Here is a 22,601-nt window from a genome sequence, read left to right as displayed (position 1 = left end):
GAATGAACTCAGACTGGAGATGAGTGGGACCATTGCCTGATTTGTGGGGCTTGTCTGGGGGTTCGGCGTGCGCGGAGGAGCGAGGCCCTTTCGTTATCATTAGTCTTGGACAGACGTTGGTCAGCTTTGGTATGCCAGCCTGGCCACCGGCCCCTAGGACGTGCAATGGCCCCTGTGAGCGGTGGGGCTGAAAAAGAGAACTGCTGGGATTCGTAGTAGGCCATGCTTATGTGCACGCACGCTCCTGAAAAGCAGTGTGCAGCACAGCTCAAGGTCTGCATTACAAAAGCCTTCCATGGATTTAGTAGTCTCTGCTCAGGAGGAGGCTTATAGAACTGTTTTCGTTATGTCTTAACTGTATTTTTAGCCAAATGATAAAATCCTCCACTCTTCTCGCTTATCTAGAATGATAATGCACAGCGATAATTCCTTGAGCTTCCACAAGTAATGTGGCACGTTTTCCTGGAAGTCAACTGTGTGTCCCAGCCAGATGCTGGGCGTCGTCCCCAATCATTACCATATGTGCCATTTCATTGGAACCCTCCATGGGGTGCCGTATGCTCAGGGGTGGGGGCCTTGTCTCCACAGTGAGGTTCTGCTCTGTAGCAGGGGTGGCCCAGGCTGGGTGGCCTCTCAGAAGCTGTGTCCCTGATTGTATTAAGTTTCTCCAGAGAAACAGAACTGGGGGAGGGGGGATTTATTTTAAGAATTTGGTTCACATGACGGAGGAGACCAAGTTTGCAGGGCAGGCCAGCAGGGGAGACCCAGGCTGCCTGGAGACTTGCATACAGTCTGCTGGTTTAGATGTTACTATCATTCAAAACGACCTTCACAGAAGCCTCTGGAATAGTGTTTGACGAAGTATCTTGGCACCTGGCCAGGTAGAATTAAGCAGAGCGCTGGTCCTTGCGCCAAGGCCTGGACCCTGAGGTGGGCCGCAGGGAAGGTGCGTGAGCCTGCTGGGCTGTGTGAGGACAAGCAGTGACGTGCTCCCCAAGCAGGGGGGGCTTCTGGCTCGTCCAGGAAGCCATGGGACCGGCATCAGTGTGGAGGAAGCCGACAGGTTTTGCATTCTGAGGGAACTGGGGCGCAGCTCCAGCCCTGTGCGAGCTGAGCCCCACACTCACTGACCTGTGCCCAGTTGGCACTGCTGCTCTCTTCCTGTGGCCTCTGACCCCATGTGGAGGCCTGAGTGACCCCCAGGTGCCTCTGGGCGTGAGTCCTGTCGTCCTCTCTCCAGAAGTCTTCATTTCCTGACTTGGACGTGCTGGAGGTGTTTATGAGCAGAAAGCCTTGGTACTCCGCCTCGCTGATGCTTTCTTTTTCTGGGGAAAGAAAAAAACTGTGCAGCCCTGGTCTTGCCATCCTGTCCCTGGCTTGTGGGCCGCTAATGTTGGCCTCCTGTCCGCCTGGCACAGGCTTATCGGGACTTTTGGCCATCTTGCTAATTTGATGATAAATAATCATGGTGAAACAGAAGAAATGCAGTGTGTTGTCTGGGGCGGGCTTGGCCTAACGTGCGCACGGGTTTGGAAACGGGGTGCTCAGCAGATACATGGAGAGAAGCAGGGAGGAGCATCGCAGGTTCTCAGAACTGACAAAGGAAGCTGGTTCTGCTCTTTCCAGTAGGTGTGCTTGCGGGAATCAATGCCGGAATGGGTGAGTGGGCTGCTCCCAGAGGCTGCAGGGCGCGGTGGCTGGCAGTGCTGGGTCGGCATTGGGCGGACGTGGGTGCCGGGGGTTGGAGCTGGAGTGAACGTCGGGGTTCTGGGCCTGGCCCTGCGCTCGGCATGTGTCTCGTGCTTCCCAGCTGGCTGAGCTCAGGACCGTCACTAGGAACTCGGAACCACAGGCCTGGCCTTGCTCTCCCTACACTGCGTGGCACAGCGCAGGGCACCACCTGCCCCGCCTTAGGTTTCCTGTGAAGCCTCTGCTTTCACTATTTCCTAGAAAGGACAGGCCTGTGGGACCTGCCTGAGTCTGTGGCTGCCCTGGTGTTCCTTGTTGGTCCACCTGGCACCAGTTCCTCTTGCAGGGGCCGGCGGGACCGTTGTGGGCACCCTGAGCCTGACAGCTGAGGGAGCATCAGTTGGAACGCCACAGAGCTACTTCCGGTGGTGGTGTAGTGCTGGGGGGTGGGACGTGCTGACGCGATGAGTGCCAGAGCAGTGTGGCAGCTCCACACCTGCCCCCAGCTTCTGGAGCACTGGCTGCTCCTCTCAGAAATGCCATCCAGAACTTCCCAAGGTGGTCGGACATGGCACCTGGGGCCCAGACAGCTAGGACCCCGTGGGCCTCACCAGTGACAGACCCGAGACCAGAATCTTGGGTCAGCACCAGCCTGGCCTTTTGCTTCGGAAAGGTTTGGCCAGTAGGAACATGCGAGTGAAAGAAAAATAAAAATTCTTTCTTATTTCTCTTCTTTGAGGGACATGTGTCCGTCGGGAGGAGGCTTAGGAAGCAGTGTGTTGATAATTTTCCATGTTTTCAGCCCAGTCCTCAGCCAGGATGTTCTGGAATCACAGATCTTAAAAGAGATAATAAAGTCTACATAGTTTTAGAAAAATGGTTCACATGTTCTCAAGCATCGGTCCTGCAGGGAAATGTAACGCTTTGAGACCTAACAGAGGAAGAAAGAGAAGCTAGTGGGAGTTTACAAAGATTATTTACTTGGTTCTTTCGTCTGTATATACAAGGGAATATTGCTAGAAGAACGGGGACACATTTATTTGTCCAGCCTCATCTTTGTGATGTTCCTGTTTGGATTAAAATGCCAGTGATTTCTTGACTCAACCACCAACACAGAGTTTAAACGAAGGTTAATTATGGCTGCAACGCTTGGGATGCACAGAGCTGGGTGAGTGAGTCAGATTGTGTTTATCTTCGGTGTCTATTGGTGCCAGGTGTCTAGAAGCTGCAATTTGCATTTGGACATCGTTGGGGTTGAGTCTCTTGGCAACCAGCTGGGGGACAAGGGCAGATGCGTGCCCAGAATCTGGTCCCCATGCGTCCACAAAGCAGCTGGGACATCTCTGAATTGGGAACATGGACTGTATGGTGCAGCTGCCAGGGATTCAGAAACACTACTGGGGCTGTAACCGCCCTTCCCTGGGTGGTTGTCAAGATTGGGAGGGGGAAGAGAGACCCAACTTCTGTCCCTGACTGAGTGGCCTGGAGTCTTTGTAGCCCTGTCTACATGTGTGTGTCTGAGGTTCTGGTCGTCTCAGGTGTGGCGAAACATGCAAGCTGCTGCATCAGACTCTGGGTGGCTTTTACTTACTCTGCAGTCGCCTCCAGTGGGAAGCAAATGCATGCTTCTTTGAAAGCCCACAGTGTGGACAGATCGATTCGCGAGCTCTTTTTTACTCCTGGTCACAGTGTGAACAGACCCTGTCCTGTGTGTACAATATGCTCAGGGAAAGTCTGGAATGATGCATGCCCCACTGAGTAGCGATGGAGCTACAGAGTGTGCTGCAGTTCAAGTCTTAGCTTCTTGATTTTCAAACTCCCTTTTATTGTTTTATTTTTATACTAATACAGCTTTGTAAATTTCCTTTTCTGATGAAGAATAAAGGTAGTGTGTTTGTTGAGGTAAAATACACATAACTTAAAATTAAGCACTCTAAGTTCACAGTTCAGTGGCATTAAGTACATTCACATTGTCGTGCAGCCGTCATCCCCACTAGCCATCTCTAGCACTTTTCATCATCCAAACTGAAACTGCCCCACCCCCTTTCCCAGCGGCACCACCATCCTACTCTCTGTCTCTATGAATCTGACTCCTCTAGGGACCTCCTAGAAGTGGAATTACACAGCATTTGTCCTTTTGAGACAAAGGCTAAAAGTAAAGATGTTTTTTAAAACATTTCAACCCAATTAGTGTAGTCGTTTTACTCTTTACATTTAAATTAATGTACAGTAAAAATGATCATTTTGGTGTGCAGTTCTCTGAGTTTTAATACACATGTAGATTTGTGTAACCACTTCCACATCAGGATGCAGAACAGTTCCAGCCCCCACACCTGCTCTGAACTATCCTGTATGTTCACACCCTCCCCTCACCCTAAAGCACATACAACTACTGATCACTCTGTGTCCCCCTGTCGTTTACCTTTTCAAGAATGTCCTATAAACGGAGTCATGCAGTAGGTAGTCTTTCATGGTTGGCCTCTTCTCAGCGTAATACCCCTGAGGCTCATTCCGGCTGTCGCTGTCCCAGCAGTCGGTTCCTTCTGACGGCTGAGTAGTGTGCTGTCCCCTCATGTGGAGCTGCATGCGTGTCCCAGTGTTGGCTTCTCTGTGAACACATGGTTCCTGTCCCACGGCGGACACCCGGGAGTGGGGTTGCTGGATTGCATGGTGGGTGTGTGTTTCCCTTTATAAGAAACTGCCAAAATCTTCTCCGGGTTAGCGGTCCCCTTTCACATTTCTCACCAACAGCATGTGAGAGTTCCGTTTTCTCTACATCCTCAGCTACACTTGATATGAATGCGTTGTTTTTAGACATTCTAATTTGTGTGCAGTGTCTCATTGTGGTTTTAATTTGCATTTCCTAGTGGCTAATGACATTGTCGTGCTTATTTGCCATCCTTATATCCACCTCGGTGAACTGTCTGTTCAGTTCTTTTGCTCATATTTTAATTGGGTGGTTTATTTTCTTCCTGTTGACTTCTTTGTCAGATTGTGATTAGCAAATATTTTCTCTCAGTCTGTAACTTGTCTTTTAATTCTCAGAACGGGATCTTTCACAGAGCATCACGTTGTAATTGTGATGAAGTTCCGTTTATCAATTGACCAAACGTTGATAGAGTACATGGAACGGTGACGTATTTGACATTGCTGATCACGTTCGTGTAACTTTGTTCAACTCATTTGTTCTAAGAGCTTTTTTTGTTTTGTTTTGTTTTTTTGTAGAGTCCTTGAAAATTCCTCACGGAATTTTTTACATCTGGAATCATGTCTGTGGAAAGGCCGTTTACTTCCTCCTTGCTAATTTGTATGCCCTTTATGTCTTTTTCTTGCTTCATTCACTAGCCAGGCCTCCAGTACAAAAGCAGTGAGAAGGGGCATCCTGCCCTGTCTCTCATCTTGGGAAAAGCATTCAGTGGCCCCCCACTGAGTATCATGTTAGTTGTGCGTTTCTCTATATACGTTCTTTATCAGACATGGGAGCACCTTCTATTCCGAGTTTGCTGAGAAGTTTTATCATGAGTGGATGCTGTATTTTTTCAAATGCTTTTTCTGCATAAATTGATACGCCCATGTGTGTTTTTATTCTGTAGGCTGTTAATGTGTAGATTACATGTGTTGATTTTTGCAAATTGCATTTGCCTTGCATTCTGGGATCAACTCCATTTGGTTGTGGGGTACCATTTCTATATATCGGTACAATTTGCTGATACGTTGTTGAGGATTTTTGCGTCTGTGTTCACGAGGCATGTTGGTCTGCAGTCTTCATGTGCTGTCTCTGCCTGGTTTTGCTGTCAGGATGACGCTGGCCTTATTGAACTTGAAACATCTTCCTCTTCTGTTCTCTGCAAGATGTTGTGTAGAATTGTTGTTACTTCTTAAATGCTCAGTAGAATTTGCTAGTAAAACCATCTGGGCTTGTTGATATGTTTTCCAGAAGGTTTGTGACTATGAATTCAATCTCTTTAATAATGACAGCATTGTTCAGGTGACCAATTTCATCATGGATGAGTTCGGTAGTTTTGGTTTTTGGGAAATTGGATCGTCCCTTCTAAGTTGCTGACTGTGAACAGAGTTGTTTGCAGTACTTTCTTATTGTCCCCTGGCGTCTGTGGATCCGCAGTGGTCACCCCTCACTCCGGGTCCTGGGAGTGGGAAAGGATTAGACCGAGTGTTTGAAGGCAGTCTTCAAAACAGGGTGATCAGCACCACCCAGGGCGTTGCCCCCCTCCCTGGGCCGGGTGCCCTGGGCTCACGAGGTCCCCCAGGGAGTCACGAATGAGATGTGTTAGGAGCAGCATTAGCCTTTTAAGCTGCTGGGCAGCCTGTGTTGCCCAGAGGTAGGAAGTTACTACGTGGCACCCCAGTCACCAGCGGGTCATCACGAGTTTGCAGAAGGGCCAGGTTGCTGCCAAGGAGCAGTTTCTCACAGAGAGAGTCTCCCTACAGGGTGGAAGAGATTCCACCCCTTGTTCATGATGTTTAAGGAGGGTAGTCCGAGTGGCATATGTAGTGCTGACTTATTTATGTTTCCTCTTCTCCGATAAAGGCCACAATTCGACTTAACTTTACAAACCCTGGTAAACGAAGCCAAACGGAGAGGCACATTTCAGTCAGAGGTTTAAGCAGAGATTGTTAGGTCATGGTTTACCTGGCGGGGATGAAGATAGGAGATAGTAGACAGCATGTCCGTCTGTGTGATACGTGGTCTTCCTTCATCGTGAATCCTAGAAAGACAGAGCTGTGGATCTGGGTTCCTGTGTTAGTCCATTCATGGTTCTGTGACAAAGTACGACAGACTGGGTGGCTTATAAACACACATTTATCCTTACAGTGTAGAGGCTGGAAATTAGAGATCGGGGTCAGGTAAGGGCCCTCTGCCAGGTTGCAGACTTCTCAGAGTGTGCTCACGTGGCGGAAGCGGTGATGGGGGCTCTCTAGGGTCGCTTTTCTAAGGTGCTGATCCCATCCCTACTCGCACGGTCTAATCACCTCCCAAAGGCCCCACTCCAGAACTCATCACAGTGGGTTAGGATTTCAACGGATGAATCTGGGGTGGACACAGACATTCAGACCATGGAGTTCCTCACTCTGATATCGTAGCATCTTCCTAGGTGAGGGGAACTTTCGGTCAGTTTAGTAATTCTCAAGTGAGGTTAATTTTGCTTTCTTTAATTAAAAAATTGGTGTCACTCTGGGCTCTAGAATAGGAGAGGAATTTATGAGCAATAGAAGGAAAACAGGTTTTTGCAAATGCACAAGGATTCAGGAATCCATGTTGCAGGTAGAATGAAGCACCGTCCTGTGCGAACCCTGGTGCAGTTGTGGGACGTGGAGTTCCCCAAATGATGAAGAGTTGTTTGGATGCCAGGCCTGGCACGGTGACCCCCCGTTGCTCGTTTTGGCTGCTCTCTGACTCACCGTCCCATGGTACTTCATACGGTCCTTCTGTTGCTCGTCCGTCGTAGGCTGTGAAGTGTGGTGACGCCAACACCAGGTGCCGGGACAGCTCAGGCTGTTTCCAAACGTGGGGTGTGGGGTATGCTCCCTGCAGTCACATCCTTGCAACAATCGATAAAACTGTGGCCTTTCTAGGTGATCCCCACCGCCCCCCCCCCCCATTATTAAAGTCACACGTGTTTACTGTAGCAAGTACAGAAAGGAGGGAAACGGAAGTCAGCCCTTCCACTGAGTGAGGTTGGGTGTACATCCTTTCAGCATTGGGAGCCCTTGTTTCCTTTGGGGCTCAATTCTAGGAACCCAGTGCCGGCCTGGGGTGCCCCCTGAGGGACAACAGCATCACCCAGTTCTGATGTCTTAGAAGATGGGCAGCTGGGCACAGAGGGCATGAAAGTGCATAAAGATGTTTGTCCAGGAAGAGGTTTCTGTGACCATGACCTTGCATGGCTTCCAGGAAGGAGGCAGGCGTGGGGCATATAGTTGGCAGGGCCTGTCAGGATAGGTGCCCACTTCTCTTCACAGAGGGTTTTCATCCATGACAACCTGCAGATTAATCATTCAGTTTCTTTCCAGGAGGTTGGTAACATTTTAGTTTCTGTTCTGATTGCTTGTAAAAGAGTAACCAAACTTTCTTGGAGCCATGCTTTCTAGAGCTTGTGGCTTGGAACCGAACAGTTATGCAGTAATGACAGGGCAGTGGAAATGAATGGAGCGGCATCCTTGCAGAAGGTTCCAGTAATTGACATGGTGCTCACATTTGTCGTTGTCACGTGAACCCAGGGAGGAATCCTTGTGACCTGGCCGTCACCGCCCACAGCTTCACACAGGAACAGAACTCAGCTGACAGCACTGACCACTGGGCCTGCAGATTGCATTCCTATGTGCCGTCCTGAGGACTGACCAGTTGAGTATTGATTACTCACATTAATCGCAGTGAAAGGATGCAGTTTGGCTGTCTTTGAGGAGTTGTGTGTACACGTAACTGACTCAGGCCTTGAGATGGACATTTCTTGAGTGTGGCTCCCTGCAGACGGAAGTACATGCTCTCGATGTGGCACGGTGGGTGTTCTGAACAGAAGGGACCTCACTGGTCTCTCGGCGGCCTCTTGGGTAATGGCGTCTAAAGAACGGTCACACCTCTGATCTCTGAAGAATGGTCCCCAGAGGAGAAGCCTGTCTGAGCAGGTACACGCCTGCTGGAAGTCGTGTGGAGACCCTGGGCTTCCTAGAGCAGGGGTTTTACTCAAAGAAGGAGAAGGCTTGAGGCAGCCCTTCTCTCTGATGTTAGGAGTTCTGAGAGATTTTCAAGGAGCTATGGAAAGAATTGTAGATGAGCAGAAAGAAAAGGCATTTCTGAAAGTGAATTGGTGACACCGGTCCTTATTTTTGACAGATCTGAGCGTCACCATGTTTTTTGTTTGACTAAGAAGGACTCTTTGTTTCATCTTATCAGTAAGCATTTTATGTGTTGGGTCCCTTGGTGCATGCCCCAGGCGCTGCAGCACTGTTGGGAACTCCGGGAGGGGCTGCTAAGGCTCTGTAGGCCTCTCGCTGGATGGTGATGCTTGGGACCTCAGTTCCATACTCTGTCAGGGGCCAGCCTCCTCCTCGCTCCCAGCTCTCCCACTACCCTGCTTCCCTCTAGAAACCCAGGGTCTCTCTGGACAGCACTTGGCTCTTCATCACACGCTGCACCATCACCTGGTCCCAGCCCCCTTTCCTCCTAAATTTCACAGCTCCCTCTCTCCTCTTACAACCTTGGACGTTGGAGTGAGGGCCTTTGGATGGGAGGTTAGAGCCTGTGGGATTTGTCTGTCTTCCTAGAGCTCTGGAGGTTGTAGTAATGGATAGCCACACAAACAGTCTTGTCTGTAGACATGCAAATGAGTTCTGTCCAGGGGGTGGGGCTCACTGCCTCCGGTGGGAAAAGCCAGTTTTGTGCCCATTGGAAATTCATTTCAATATTCCTTTATTCCATTTTTTTTCTAAATTGAGCTGAAATTAACACAACAAAATTAACCACTTTACAGTGAACAAGTTAGTGGCATTTAGTACATTCACTGTGTTGTGCCACCACCACTTCTATCCAGTTCTAAGACATTTTGATCACCCCCAAAAGAAACCCTGTACCCGTTAGCCAGTCACCCCCAGTACTCCTCCGCCAGCCAACTCCGTTTCATTTGTTGGTTCTTTGGCTTCTCCTTTGAAGGGATTTAACATCTCGTTGGTTCCTCATTAATAATGAGTTAAATAACATTTTTAGCACATGGTCATGTTTAAAATGACTTTCTAACTACCACCCACCCTTGGCTGAACCACCAGCCCTTTGCACTGGACAGGCCAGGGTGCAGGGGCCCAGGTGCTGCCTCCTGTTTGTCTTCCGTGGGATGCAGTGGGCTGAGGTTCTTTTCAGAGTGGGGATCTGGCCATTAAAGGCAGGGTGAGCACTTCACATGTGGTCATGCCCGGTCCTGTCTGTGCCAGAATGGGGGCTTGCTGGGTGATACATTGAAAACAGGTGATCTTCTGGGGCTGGTTCTGGGCCCTGATTAATGTTTGCGTGTCCAGGGCTGTGGTGAGCGTGTGAGATGTTTCCAGCTGTGGAGAAGGCCTAGTGCCAAGAACAGAAATTCACTGAATAAAGACAGAAATCCCATTCAATTTGGAGCCAACAGGCTTGCATTATAGTTGTCAGTGTCAGCTCAGCAGGGAGCAGAACCCTCACCCACAGAACAATCTCAATCCCCGTGGTGATGGCTGGGACTTAGCCTGGCTTGTCCCCACAGGGCTGTGGACCCCCTAGCACCACAAGAGGGAGGTGTGATTTCATTTAAAGTGTCCACTTTGTGAAGGTTGAACCTATAACCAGCCTGAGTCTTAGTTGTTTTCATGGGACCCTCACTCAGGCCGGACCAGTGGGTGTGACCCCTGACCTTGGTGACCCTGGCTTTTCCCGCTCCCTCTGCCTTTCAAGGAAGGACCTCATCCCTGCTGTCCAAAATCAGCAGCAACAAACAGGTGGTTGTGAGCTTGAGCAGAAAGAGAAAGGACAAGATTTGGATCATGGAAGGCCCCCAAGTAGCCCCTGGGAACAGACATGAACCCTTATCTGAAGAGGACTGGATAGTTCACACGAAAGATGGCTGGTGTGAGCTTCAAGTGAATTTTCAACTCTGCTTCTGTAAACGGCGGTGGACAACTTCCACTCACTGTCATTGGCTTGTAGTTTTGAGTGATAGGCATTCGTTGTTTCCTGTGGACTGGTATTTTGGGGCATTTTTTCACTCCTTCAAATCTAATACACTTTCATCATCTTACCAATCAATCCCTTTTGCAAAGAAAACAGGGCTCTCGCATCACGTAGGCATCACAAAGGAAAGCATCCCGCTCTTCTCAGACGTCACTTGGTGCCACGGACATCAGTGTTGTCATAGGGAAGAGCATGGGAACGACTTCCGCCAGGGGCTCTCCTCCTCTTCAGAAGCCAGCTTTGTGGGTTTTCCTATCATAAATAACATGCGGCTAATCTTAATTTCTATGTTATCATGGTACCATGTCTAAGTTTTGGAGTAAAGTTAGTGAGACATCCCAACATGTATACTCATGAGAAATCAAGTGTCCAGGATTTGCATCACGCTGGCTGTGCAGAGGTGTCTCGCGAAGACAGAGTGATTTCAGCTCCTCATTCTGCAGTTTGGGTCTCAGCAAAGCCTGGGAGCTTCCCTTTCTAAACACATACGGAGTTTAACCAGCGCTAGGAAGCACGGTTTGCTAAAACTCATCATGCCCTTCTCTTAAATCCAATCCGTTAATTCATTTGTAACTGAAGAAACACATGCTGACCCGAGACCACTCAGGACTCCAAGGTTTCTATCCACATGCCACTCTCCGGGGTAGGAGAAAACTCAGGTGAATGCAGCTTTTAGAGGTTTATTTTGACGGTTCCTCGTGTGCCAACATGTCTCCTGCAGGTGGTGGGTGTCACCACTACTCCTTGGTTGGCTGATGTGTGTGTGACTCGGAACCATGGCAGTCTGCTCAACATCACATGTCCAGAAGGACACAAACCCACAACTCGGTGCCAGTGTGGTCCTTTGTGTACCCTCATTTATTTGATTCTGTCTTTGGGGTTGTTTATGCTATTGAGAGTCTACTGGGATGAGAACTTTGTGTGAATACCTGTCCCTGTTTCCCATCATTACCCATAGGTAGTGCTGACCTTTGTAATGTCCTGGGGCATCCTTACCACGTTGCTTCTAGAAAAGTCTTCCTGTTAACAGTGGTGTGAGCTCACACCCCCTCACCACCATTGAGCCTTATCCTTTTTGCTTTGTTAATTCTGTAAGGGGAGAATGGCACCTTGCTTTACTTTGTATTTTTCTGATTACCAGTGAGAAGCCCATTTCATTTCACACATTGGTTGTAACATTTTCAGAAAAGAGACTGTTCAGCGTTCAGGAGAGCCATGACCAGTTCAGCAGCAGCGCCTCTGCGTGACTTTGAGCACCGCCCGGTGCTGGGGGGGGTCCCTGCAGGAGCTAGGGAGCAGGGTCCTGGGCACACGCACGTAGCTGTGCCCTGCTTCAGTGGTCCCACGGAGCCCTGCCCATGCTAGAGGGAGACTCCTCCGCACACAGCATCCCTCGTGCTGTGTGTCATGTCTCAAGGGCTGGCTTTTCCATTGTGTGGGCACTGTGTGGCCTTGTCCTAGGTGAGGGGGGCGGGGCGCTTCTGTGCATCTCAGTCATGTGCAGTGCGCCCTTTCTGGAACACAGGAATATGCATGTCCTAACTGCCACGCACAGGGCCAGGCACAGGCAGGGCTGCCAAGCAGGAACCTGTGGGGAGCGCTTGCACAGCCCCACGGGTCTGACCGAGTGGTTGACCCGTCATTGCCCTGGATGATCCTTGTGTTCCAGCCACCTCAGTCCTGAAACCTCAGCTGGGCTGCCCTGGCCAGGCCTTTCCTGTGGGGATTTGCTGCTAAAGGTCTCCCTTTAGGGGAGACGGCATTTGAGCTGGGCTGTGACAGATGGGAAGGACATGCCACACACAGGAGCCATTCTGGGGATAGGATTGGGGTCACTGGCCATCTACAGGGGTGTGTAGGCGCTGCACCGGGGACTGTGTTAGGGGCTCGGGGTGCTCCCTGCCTCCCCACAGAGGCCACGAGCCTGTGGGGGGAAGGAAGGCGCCCTTGCCAAGGGTTTCCTCAGCTTGGCGCTCACGCTTCTCTGTGGCCCTGAGCTGTGCAGTGTTTAGCAGGCCTGCCCTCCTTTTAAGGTTATTAAAAACCCTCACAAATTCTGGTAGCTTTGAGGTTTCTTCCTTTCTTTGTTCTCTCTTTGACCCTCCTCCTCCCTCCCCCCCGCTTCCTCTTCTGATTTTGATTTTCAAGTCTGTAATTCGTTTCAAAAGTTAAGTGTTGTCGAAATACTAATCTCGAACCCCAGCCTTTTCTTACTACGTGGTTCTAAGTTAGGGACGGCTTTGGAAGCTTTGTGAGAACAGATGATTGTGTACTGTGACTCGATTACTGCTCACACCATTGCAGGCAAGGCCTGACCCGCCCTGACTCCCTCCGTGCCCCCAGGAGCTTGCACTCAGCATTCGTGTGTCACATGAACTGGGAACTAGGAGGGGGTGTGGACGGAATCGGGGTGCAGACAACACCCTCCACTCCCAGTTCAGGCCAGGTGAGCTACACCCTGTGACTTGCTTGGCCTGTGGAGTGGCCAAGCCATTTAGTCTGGGGAGCTGAGGGGAAGTGGGTAAAGGGTTCTGGCTCACGGTTTGCCCAGCTAATCATCCCCTTTTCTCACTATCTCAGACTCTGCCATCACCAGACAGCACGGAGAAGCTGCCTCCACACCACTCATCAGGTATGGGATACAGTCTGCCTGCGGAGTGTGGGTCTTTTAGAACTGACTCCTGAGCAGGTCTCGTGGGAGGCAGTCTGCCCCATCACACAGCAGCTCTGTCTGTTCCTTACCTCCAGGAGCCAGGTGATTTGGGAGCAGAGAGGGAAGGTGGGTTTCAGAAAGCTCTGCCCGAGTATTCACAGTCCACCTGGCAGGCTGCAGCCACAGAGGATGCAGGTGCCTCATTGTGGGAAGGGCAGAAGGCCCCGCGAGGCGATGCTGGGTGCAGGCCCATAGGTGGGTGTCCAGTGGTCAGGAAGGGCAGGGGCAGGGTGCAGAGTGGGACCACCACTCAGTGTGAGGGTGCACGCAGGCTCCAAGCCTCCTGTCTTTCTGTCCATCACCTCCTTCAGTGCCAGTTCCTGTGTGGGGTCAGCAACCAGTGAGGCGGGTCAAGCCCAGGGTCCTTCAACCTCACACCCTGTAGCTGCTGTGGGTGGCGGTCAGACTTAAGCTGGGGTTGGAAACTCTGACTGGCTGTCCCTAGGCACCTGCTGTTTCCAGGTGCCTGCTGCGGCCCAGGAGGGACCATCTTAAGCTCAGGGGCCAAGGGTGGCACTTCGCGAGCTTCTGTAGAGTTTACTTACTCTGATTTCTGATTGAGCCAGAAGAGGAGGGCTGCAGAGGGAGCCGGTCTCTGTTTGGGTTGGGGGACAGCAGCCAAAGAATTGGCTTCCAGAAGAGCTAGGAAAATGGCTGGGACCGTTCCTGGCAACTTTGAATGTGGCAGTGAGGAGGGTGTTGGAAGCATCGGGTATGAGGGTGCTGGCTGGGGGTGCACCTGTCAGTCACACCCAGAGCTGGGAGGGCACATGGCCACTTCAGGCCACTTCAGGCCCGGCCCGTAGCCATTTGCAGCTTGTCCCAGAGACCTGGATTAAAAGCTTGTGCTGATGTGTCTGCATTAGAGGGAGTTTCCAGGAAGGACGTAGGTTTTCAGTGTGTAGGGTGTTGCAGCTACTGCCTCCTCTCCAGAAAGCCCATCGTGCCGACTGAATTGTTTTCAAGGAGAGGGTGTTTGGTGTTTGGTTCCTGAGCTCCTGGGCCATGGTGCCCTACCCCTGGCCCTCAGAGCCCTGCCCAACCTTCCCCTGTTAGGAAGCTCCTCATGGCTTTACCTTCACGAGATACCGTGTTTCCCCGAAGACCTAACTGGAAAATAAGCCCTAGCATGATTTTTCAGGATGACATCCCCTGAACATAAGCCCTAATGTGTCTTTTGGAGCAAAAATTAATACAAGACTCGGTATTATTTTCGGGGAAACATGGTAAGTAATGTGCTTATAAAAGGCAATTTAAAAAGAAATGCTTAGGCAGATTAAAAAATACATTCTAGAACTTGCATTAAAAACCAAGTTCTTTAAGGGATCACTTTTTCCAGTGGGAAGTGGTTCATATGGAAGTGTTACGTCACTTCCAGTGGGTTCTTTGCATGGGGACAGAGCAGTTCATCCTTCGGTTGCCACTATGGGCCCATCTGTCTCTATGATGAGAGTCCTGGGGACACTGCCTGAACCAAGGATGGCCTCTGCGAGTCGCTGGCCGTGGGGATCACGCATCCTCCTGAGAGCAGGGACCAAGCGGTCTGGGAGGCCTGGCCTCGAGGCACGGCCTGGTCGGGGTGCTGGGGGTGCCACTGCAGGGCCATCACCTGCCAGCGACCTTCCCCGAAGTGTGGAACAGGAAGGGCCGGGAGGGTCTCTGTGGCCTCCAAGAATGGGGTTCAGTGGACATCTGTCTAGGAGCTGGAGAGTGACAGGTATAATTGTATGTCTCACCCCTGATGTTTTTTCTCTGAGATCCAAACTCGTGCCTGCCCGACATGCTTATGCCGAGCACTGAGCACAGACAGGGACCTCCTCTGAGGGCTGTTGCTTCGGTGCTGCCTGGTCTTTAACATCCGTGAGGCTTTAAAGCGGCCCAGTGCCAGAATAGTCCCCAGCAGCAGGGGCTCCGTGGGTGTGAGATGGGACATACCTGTCCATGGGTGGCAGCTTTATTTTCAGCAAGCGGCCTTCACTGTCTTGCTGAACTGAGAGTAGGACGATTGTAGATGCAATTAAAGGACACTAAAAAGGGAGTTAATTACTTCTTCATGTGTCAGAGGCCCTGCTGCAGCCCTGTGAGGCTGTCACCTGGGCAGCCACCCAGGACCACCCCCCAAGAGGGTCAGGGTCCTGTGGGCGCCGCTCTGACCAGTGGTGAGTGGTCTGAGCTGTGAAGACTGCCATGCGGGACTGAAAGTCCATGACTCACGGATGTAAAAACCACACACTGACTTTATCCTCAGTGCCGATCGATGCAAAGTGTGAGCCAAACATCTCAGAGCCTTCGGGCGGGTTATGTTACAGGGGCAGCAGGTCTCTGACGGGCCTGAGCACAGCAATGTGTCCGGAAGCTGCCATGACAGAACACAGAGCCCGAGCAGTATCCAGCCACCCAGGGGCGGCCCCTGGGTCAGTCCCTCATGAGATACCCACGGGCACTGGCGCTCTGTCGCCTGCTGAGGACGGGGCTTCGAGGAACCAGGCCTGAGATGGGCAGAGTGCTGCTGCCCAGGACCTCCGTCCGTAGCAGGCACTCAACTCTGACCTTGTCAGGTCCATTTACAGTGAGCAGAAGCTTGCACACCTTCAGCCGCACTTGGACCCACACTGGCTCCTGCAGCAGAGCCACACGTGGTGATGCTGCTGGTTCGTGCTTTAGACCCATTCTGTCCAGAGCTGTGGCTGCCACCCAGGGCAGAGTGGTCTATATGTGGCTGCCCAGAGCCCAGCAGCACTGCGAGTGTAAACACAGCAGGCGGGAGGCCTGGGCCCAGACGGAGGCAGGGGACTGCGGAGTAGCCCGTTCCTGACTCTGTTGCTTATGTGTCAGAGCGATTCTGCTCTGGATTTGTATTGGATTAAATAAAACACATTATTACGATTTCACCTGTGTGTTTTTACTCTCTGAACAGAACTTCTAGGAGCAGCTGACATCACACATGGGGCTCGCATGTGCGGCTCACCTGGTGCTTCTGTCGGAAGCACAGACCTAGATGTTTCTTGGGTGCCCTCTGCCTTTGAGCTCCCCCTCCCCCAAGGCCTGGCCTGGGGGCTGGGAGGCTTTGAGAGTACCTTCAAATCCACCCTAAGTGCTTCTGTGTTTTGCATTTCTGCAGACCATTACTCACAGACTGCTGGGCCTTACTTATCAAAGACGTGGGTGCCCTGCTCAGACTGTGTTTGTCCTGCACGGGAACTCAGCATTCTGCTTTGGTGAGTATGCCCCTCCTGAAAGGCTCCCTGTGGTCCCCGCGTCTGTCGCCCTGTTTTCTGTGCGCGAAGAGACTGCAGTGCATTTTCCGCTCACAGCCGTGTCCTGCACGGGGTGGTGAACGGAGGCTGCTGCCCACCGGGCTCGGATGAACCACTGCCTGGTCCCAGTGGAGCAGGCAGCACTGGTTAACCCTCTCCTGCCTGACGTGCAGTCGCAGCTGCTGGGTCTGCTGTTGGTGCAGCTGTGGGGCACACACAGAGTCCCGGGAAGAGACCCACAGGCATTCCCACATCTGGCCAGGCTATTTATAGCCCACAAAGGCCCCTTTTTCTCTGAAAAGAGTGGGCATGTGGTGATGCTGTCATGCACATGGGTGAGCCAGTGAAACGAGCCTTTCATGAAATGCCTTTCTGGTGCATCTGGCTCTTTTTCATGCCTGTGCACTGGCCTGGGGTGTCGGGTCTGGCCTGCTGCTTTCTGACTGTGCACATGGAGCCCGGGTGGTGCAGTAGCCCTCAGGGCAGGCCCAGCCCTTGAGAACTTGGCATGGCAGAGGTCAGCAAGCACCAGCTCTCTCATGACACTGGGGAAGGGCCAGGTTGCTCAGGCCCATGTCTCCACAGTACACGGAACTCCCTGCCTCCACCTGGCACTCTCTGGGCACCGGGTTCTCGGTGTGGAGAGAGCATTCTAGTGTCGGGGAAGACAGCCTGCAAACAGGATCAGTAAGTCAGGTAGGAGGGAGATGTGGTGGGTGCAAAGGGGACAACGCAAGTGGAGTAGGGACAGCGGGAGGCCTCGCCGAGAAGGGGCAGTTGGTGGTAGAAAGACAGGAGCTGGGCCTGAGTTTGGAGAGGAGAGTTCCAGGTAGATGTAGTAGCAGGTGCAAAGGTCCTCAGGCAGGAGCATGCCTTGGTTCTTGGGGGGGTGAGGGGGTGGGGGAGTGTAAGCCTCTTGGCGGGGGATGCTCAGATGGGAGGCCTGGGAGCTGAGGGTTTGGACAAGATTGCAGGCTTCTAGGGAGAATGGACTATGGGGGGTGCAGGCAGCCCCATTAAGACACTTTGAGGTGGTCCTGGAAAGGGTGGTAGTGCAGACCTCGGTGCAGCAGTGGGGGTGGGAGGATGACCTGATTGGGTATTAATTGGAAGGTGGAGCCAAGGGGACTTGCTGCCATGCTGGATCTGGGGTGGGGTGGGGGTCGAGGGTGCGCTGAGGTTTTGGCTGAGCACCTGGAAGGATGAGGGCGTCCATGTGTGGACCAGTCCCCTCAGGCTGTCTGGGAGGCATCTGGTCCTTGGGAGGTGGACAGCGAGGTTTGGGGACACATGAAGTGTGGCAGGAGGAGACCCTGGAGTTGGAGACGTGAGGAATAGCCCCAGGGGTGAGTCCCTGCTGGGGTACTGAGTCTCCCAGAGGGCAGAAGACGGGCTGCCTGTCCTGGGAATGGGCCTCATTCATGCATCCAGCAGCTGAGGTTGGGTGCGGGGCACAGAATAGGCCTGGCCCTCAGGGACCCTCCATCCCAGTTGGAGGGACAAGGACAAAGGCATACAAGGGGTGAGAGGGGTGTGGTTCCCGTAGCTGCCAGGCTGCTCGGGTGAGAGGGCCCTTGATGGATGGGACACTCAGACAGATGGCTGCGTGGGAAGTAGAGGATGGGTGACATGCAGGGACATGAGTCTTGGGGTGTGAGCTGGGCCCGCGGGGTGCTCTGAGGGGCTGGGCGCTAAGGCATTTGGAGGCGGGGTTGGGGTATAGGCAAGCAGAACCCACCCATGCGGGCCACAGCTCATCGCAGCACGGTTTGGGGAGAGAAGGTAGGTTTAGGAAGGGGCACCTCCCTCCCCCCGTGCAAGCTTCCTAAGAGCACTCTACACCTACATCACATCGTTTTGCTGCGTTGTTGAAAAGGCAGGGCCGCACAACTTTGTGCCAAAGTGGGACACTCATTTTTACAGGAAAATGCTGTGGGCAGCAGAGTTTGCCTCCTGTCCTCACTCAAATCCAAGAGGCCCTCTTGCATTCATCACGGAGACAGATGTGTCCCGTCGTCTTGGCCATATGGGCAGGGGAGGCTGATGACCAAACAGGCAGGGCTCCGTTATGAGCTTGGAGCCGTCCCCCTCAGAGCCACTAATTTGGGCTCCAGGATTGGTTTTTCGGTCCCTGATAGGCTGAAGAATGGCCCCAAAGTAGGCGGGTCTAATCCCTGGCACCTCTGAGTATCACCTTATCTAGAAGTAGAGTCTTTGCAGATGTGATTCAGTTAAGAATCTTGAGATAGGTGATCCTGGGTTATGTGGTGGCCCCTAAGTGCCATCACAAGTGCCCTCATGACAGGGAGGCAGGAGGAGATTTAGGCAAGAGGAGAAGATGGTGTGCAGATGGGATCAGAGGTGAGTGGTGTGGGCGTGACGGTTGGTTTTGTGTGGCAGTTTGGCTGCGCCACATGGCACCCAGTTTCCTGGTCAGACATGATTCTGGGTGTGTATGTGAGGGGTGTTTCTGGATGAGATGAGCATTTGAGTCTGTAGACTGAGTAAAGTAGATGCCCTCCCCAGTGTGGGTGGGCCTCATCCAATCAGTGGAGGGCCTGAATAGAGCAGAAAGCCAGGGGAAGGGAGAATTCCCTGTCTGTCTGGCTGCCTCTGAGCTGGGACACTGTCCTCTCCTGCCTTCAGATTTGGGCTCGAGCTGGAACTTACACTGTGAACTCCCCGGGGTCTCCAGCTTGCCGACTACAGCTCTCAGGGCTTGTCAGCCTCTATGACCACATGATCTGACTCATGAGAATGACTCTTTCTCTGTATATCCACATTCTATTGACTTATTTTCTCCGGGGACCCTGACTAACACAGTAGCCAAAAACCAAGGAATGCCAGCAGCCACCAGAAGCTGGAAGAGGCAAGAAGAGTTTTCCAAAGTCTCCAGAGGGAGCCAGCCCTGCTGACACCTTGATTTCAGCCCAGTGCAATGGATTTCAGACTTTTGACCCCCAGAGCTGAGAGAGAATAGATTTCTGTTGTTCTAAGCCACCCAGTTTGTGGGCATTTGTTAGAGCTGCCACAGGAAAAGAAGAGCCAGTGTAAACAGTGCTACTGTAAATACCCTGGCCGCAAGCACAGGGCCGCTGTTCAGTGCGTGGCACTGCTGGGCCAGGGCACATGCCTGGTTTTATAGATCTTGCCACATTAGTTTTCGATGAGGTCTAACAGCTCGTCCTCGTCCCAGCGTGCTGCCTCAGCAGTGGGCTGAGGGTCTTTCCACGTCGTCTGGGAGGGCAGAGCTGCAGCTTTGCTCCCCGACCTGTGTTTCCCTGGATCCTGGTGAGTTTAGAATCTTTGCTTGAAGATCCCCATCGGTTTGTGTTCTTCCATCTATGGCTTGTCTGTGTTCTTTGTCCATCTTTCTCTCAGGATGTCTCTCCCTCCATTGCCCATTTGTAGTGGCTGTTTATTTGTTACAGGTATTGGTGGTTCTCTTCTGCCTTGAAAACATTTATTCCCAATTCTTTTATTAATTTGTCATTTGCCATCACGATTAAATTATCTTACAGTCAAATATGTCTCTTCTTTGTCCTCTGGGTACCTGGGTACCTGTGTGTGTTAGGAGGATGGCATGGCTGTCCATGGATTTCCTGGCAGGCATTTTATTGTTTTGTGGACTTGAATTCATTTCTTAAGCATGTCTAGATGCTTTTGCTTAATATGGAATGAGATGTTTGAGGGAGGGGAGTCCAATTTTATTTCCTTCCTGTGTGGCAGCACCAACTATTCAATAATCCATCCTTTGACCAAATGAATTGAGCTGTGGTTTTTTTGGTCTCACGTAAATTGGTTCTTTTCGGGGATTCTGCATTCCATCCCAGTGGCTTGTTGTCCATGTGCCAGCATCGTCCTGGTGGCAGCAGCTGTGAGTGTGTTTCGGTAGCTGGGAGGGAGCACCCCACCTGTGCTGTGACGTGTGACAGGACCACTCCTGTACTGCACTCATGGCTTATGCGTGTTCACGTGTGTTTACTGGGCACAGGAGGACTTGGGAGGACGCACGATGGCTGAGCTGCTGGGGCATTGAGGAGGAAGGTGTGGGGCAGTGGGAGGGTGGGCCAGGTGAGGCAGGACATAAAGACCATCGCGCTCAGTAAAATTATGCCTCCGTGCATGCAGAATTTTAAAAGGTTGTTAAACAAGTGAAATAGTAGTGTCTAAGGAATAAGGCACTACTACACAGCAAGTTATCGGGGGAGTGAAAAGAGACACATTGCACTGGCTCCACCTTGGTGTTGCCGTGAGTTTCCTCTGGGCATGTGAGCTCTCACTCTGTCCGTGGGGGGGGGTGGGGTGTATGTGTGCATGGTGGGGGGTGCATGTATATAGTGGGGTACGTGTACCTTTGGCATGTGCAAATGTTGTATGCACATACCCCCTGTCTGACCTTGGTTACCCTCAGGAGCTCACATCTGGGCATTCTCTCAGGCTCTCTCAGGCAGCATTTTGTGTCCCCAGATACCCTCTATGTCCCCCAGATGCCCTCTGTGCCTGAGCTCCTGCTGTGCTGCCCAAGCTGGACTGGCCCCACCCACGCTGGGAGCCCAGTGAGGTCAGGACTTACCCTGTGGTGGCCCTGGCCCTACCCACCCTGCAGGAGGAGGTGTACCTTGAGGTTCATACACTCAGCCCCACCCAGGACTGACAACTAACAGGCTCACATACAGAAGGAAGTCAGCCTCAGCAGAGGTGAGGTGGGGCGGGGTGGGTGGGTGTAGGTGCTGTAGGCCTGGGGCTGTCCAGTCACTCTGTGCCCTGAGCAGGTCCTCCTTTGGCAGCGGCTGGTGGCCCAGCCTGCTTTACAGGTGGCAGTCATGGGCAGGTGAGGTCCAGGATGCTCTTTGCAGAGCAGGCTCATTTGTCTCACAGACACCTGTGTGACTGGAGGCTCTGCAGGAATAACCGGACTGTAGTACCTCTGCTCTGAGGTCAGTGGAAGGTGAACTGGGAGCCTCCCTGTGGGAGGAGGACAGAGCAGGCCCCATGGAGAGGAGGGGAGAGGAGGGGGCGCAGGCCCCATGGGGAGGAGGGGGGAGGACAGGGACTAGGTCCCGTGGGGAGGAGGGGGGAGGATGAGGAGCAGGCCCCCTTAGGAGGAGGGGGAGGACAGAGCAGGCCCCCTGGGGAGGAGGGGGGAGGACAGAGCAGGCCCCCTTAGGAGGAGGGGGAGGACAGAGCAGGCCCCCTGGGGAGGAGGGAGGAGGACAGAGCAGGCCCCCTGGGGAGGAGGGGGGAGGACAGAGCAGGCCCCCTGGGGAGGAGGGGGGAGGACAGAGCAGGCCCCCTGGGGAGGAGGGGGAGGACAGAGCAGGCCCCCTGGGGAGGAGGGGGGAGGACAGAGCAGGCCCCCTGGGGAGGAGGGGGGAGGACAGAGCAGGCCCCCTGGGGAGGAGGGGGGAGGACAGAGCAGGCCCCCTGGGGAGGAGGGGGAGGACAGAGCAGGCCCCCTGGGGAGGAGGGGGAGGACAGAGCAGGCCCCCTTAGGAGGAGGGGGAGGACAGAGCAGGCCCCCTTAGGAGGAGGGGGGAGGACAGAGCAGGCCCCCTGGGGAGGAGGGAGGAGGACAGAGCAGGCCCCCTGGGGAGGAGGGGGAGGACAGAGCAGACCCCCCTGGGGAGGAGGGAGGAGGACAGAGCAGGCCCCCTGGGGAGGAGGGGGAGGACAGAGCAGGCCCCCTGGGGAGGAGGGGGAGGACAGAGCAGGCCCCCTGGGGAGGAGGGGGAGGACAGAGCAGGCCCCCTGGGGAGGAGGGGGAGGACAGAGCAGGCCCCCTGGGGAGGAGGGGGAGGACAGAGCAGGCCCCCTGGGGAGGAGGGGGAGGACAGAGCAGACCCCCCTGGGGAGGAGGGAGGAGGACAAAGCAGGCCCCCTGGGGAGGAGGGGGAGGACAGAGCAGGCCCCCTGGGGAGGAGGGAGGAGGACAGAGCAGGCCCCCTGGGGAGGAGGGGGAGGACAGAGCAGACCCCCCTGGGGAGGAGGGGGAGGACAGAGCAGGCCCCCTGGGGAGGAGGGGGAGGACAGAGCAGGCCCCCTGGGGAGGAGGGGGAGGACAGAGCAGGCCCCCTGGGGAGGAGGGGGAGGACAGAGCAGGCCCCCTTGGGAGGAGGGGGAGGACAGAGCAGGCCCCCTTAGGAGGAGGGGGGAGGACAGAGCAGGCCCCCTGGGGAGGAGGGAGGAGGACAGAGCAGGCCCCCTGGGGAGGAGGGGGAGGACAGAGCAG

The 22,601-nt window shown here is 53.3% G+C and overlaps 1 protein-coding gene across 5 annotated transcripts in view; it reads left to right on the top strand.

Moving 5' to 3' along the window:
- Nucleotides 1–22,601, top strand: part of LOC109435722 (semaphorin-4D) — a 95,333-nt gene that overhangs the window by 16,273 nt on the left and 56,459 nt on the right. For 2 of the 5 annotated variants that reach the window (XM_074330200.2, XM_074330201.2), the window contains 2 exons: nt 12,980–13,031; nt 16,234–16,330. The exons of 2 other annotated variants lie outside the window; for them this stretch is intronic. The gene's annotated coding sequence lies outside the window, so the exon portion shown is untranslated. The remainder of the gene's footprint in view (nt 1–12,979; nt 13,032–16,233; nt 16,331–22,601) is intronic. One more of the 5 variants, XM_074330203.2, reaches the window with a different exon arrangement.

The sequence above is a fragment of the Rhinolophus sinicus genome, chromosome 16 (genome assembly GCF_057876585.1).
Source record: "Rhinolophus sinicus isolate RSI-liver-muscle chromosome 16, RSI-T2T, whole genome shotgun sequence".
Taxonomy (NCBI): Eukaryota; Metazoa; Chordata; class Mammalia; order Chiroptera; family Rhinolophidae; genus Rhinolophus; species Rhinolophus sinicus.
Note: the sequence above shows the minus strand (reverse complement) of the source record. Positions and strands in the feature narration are given on the sequence as shown.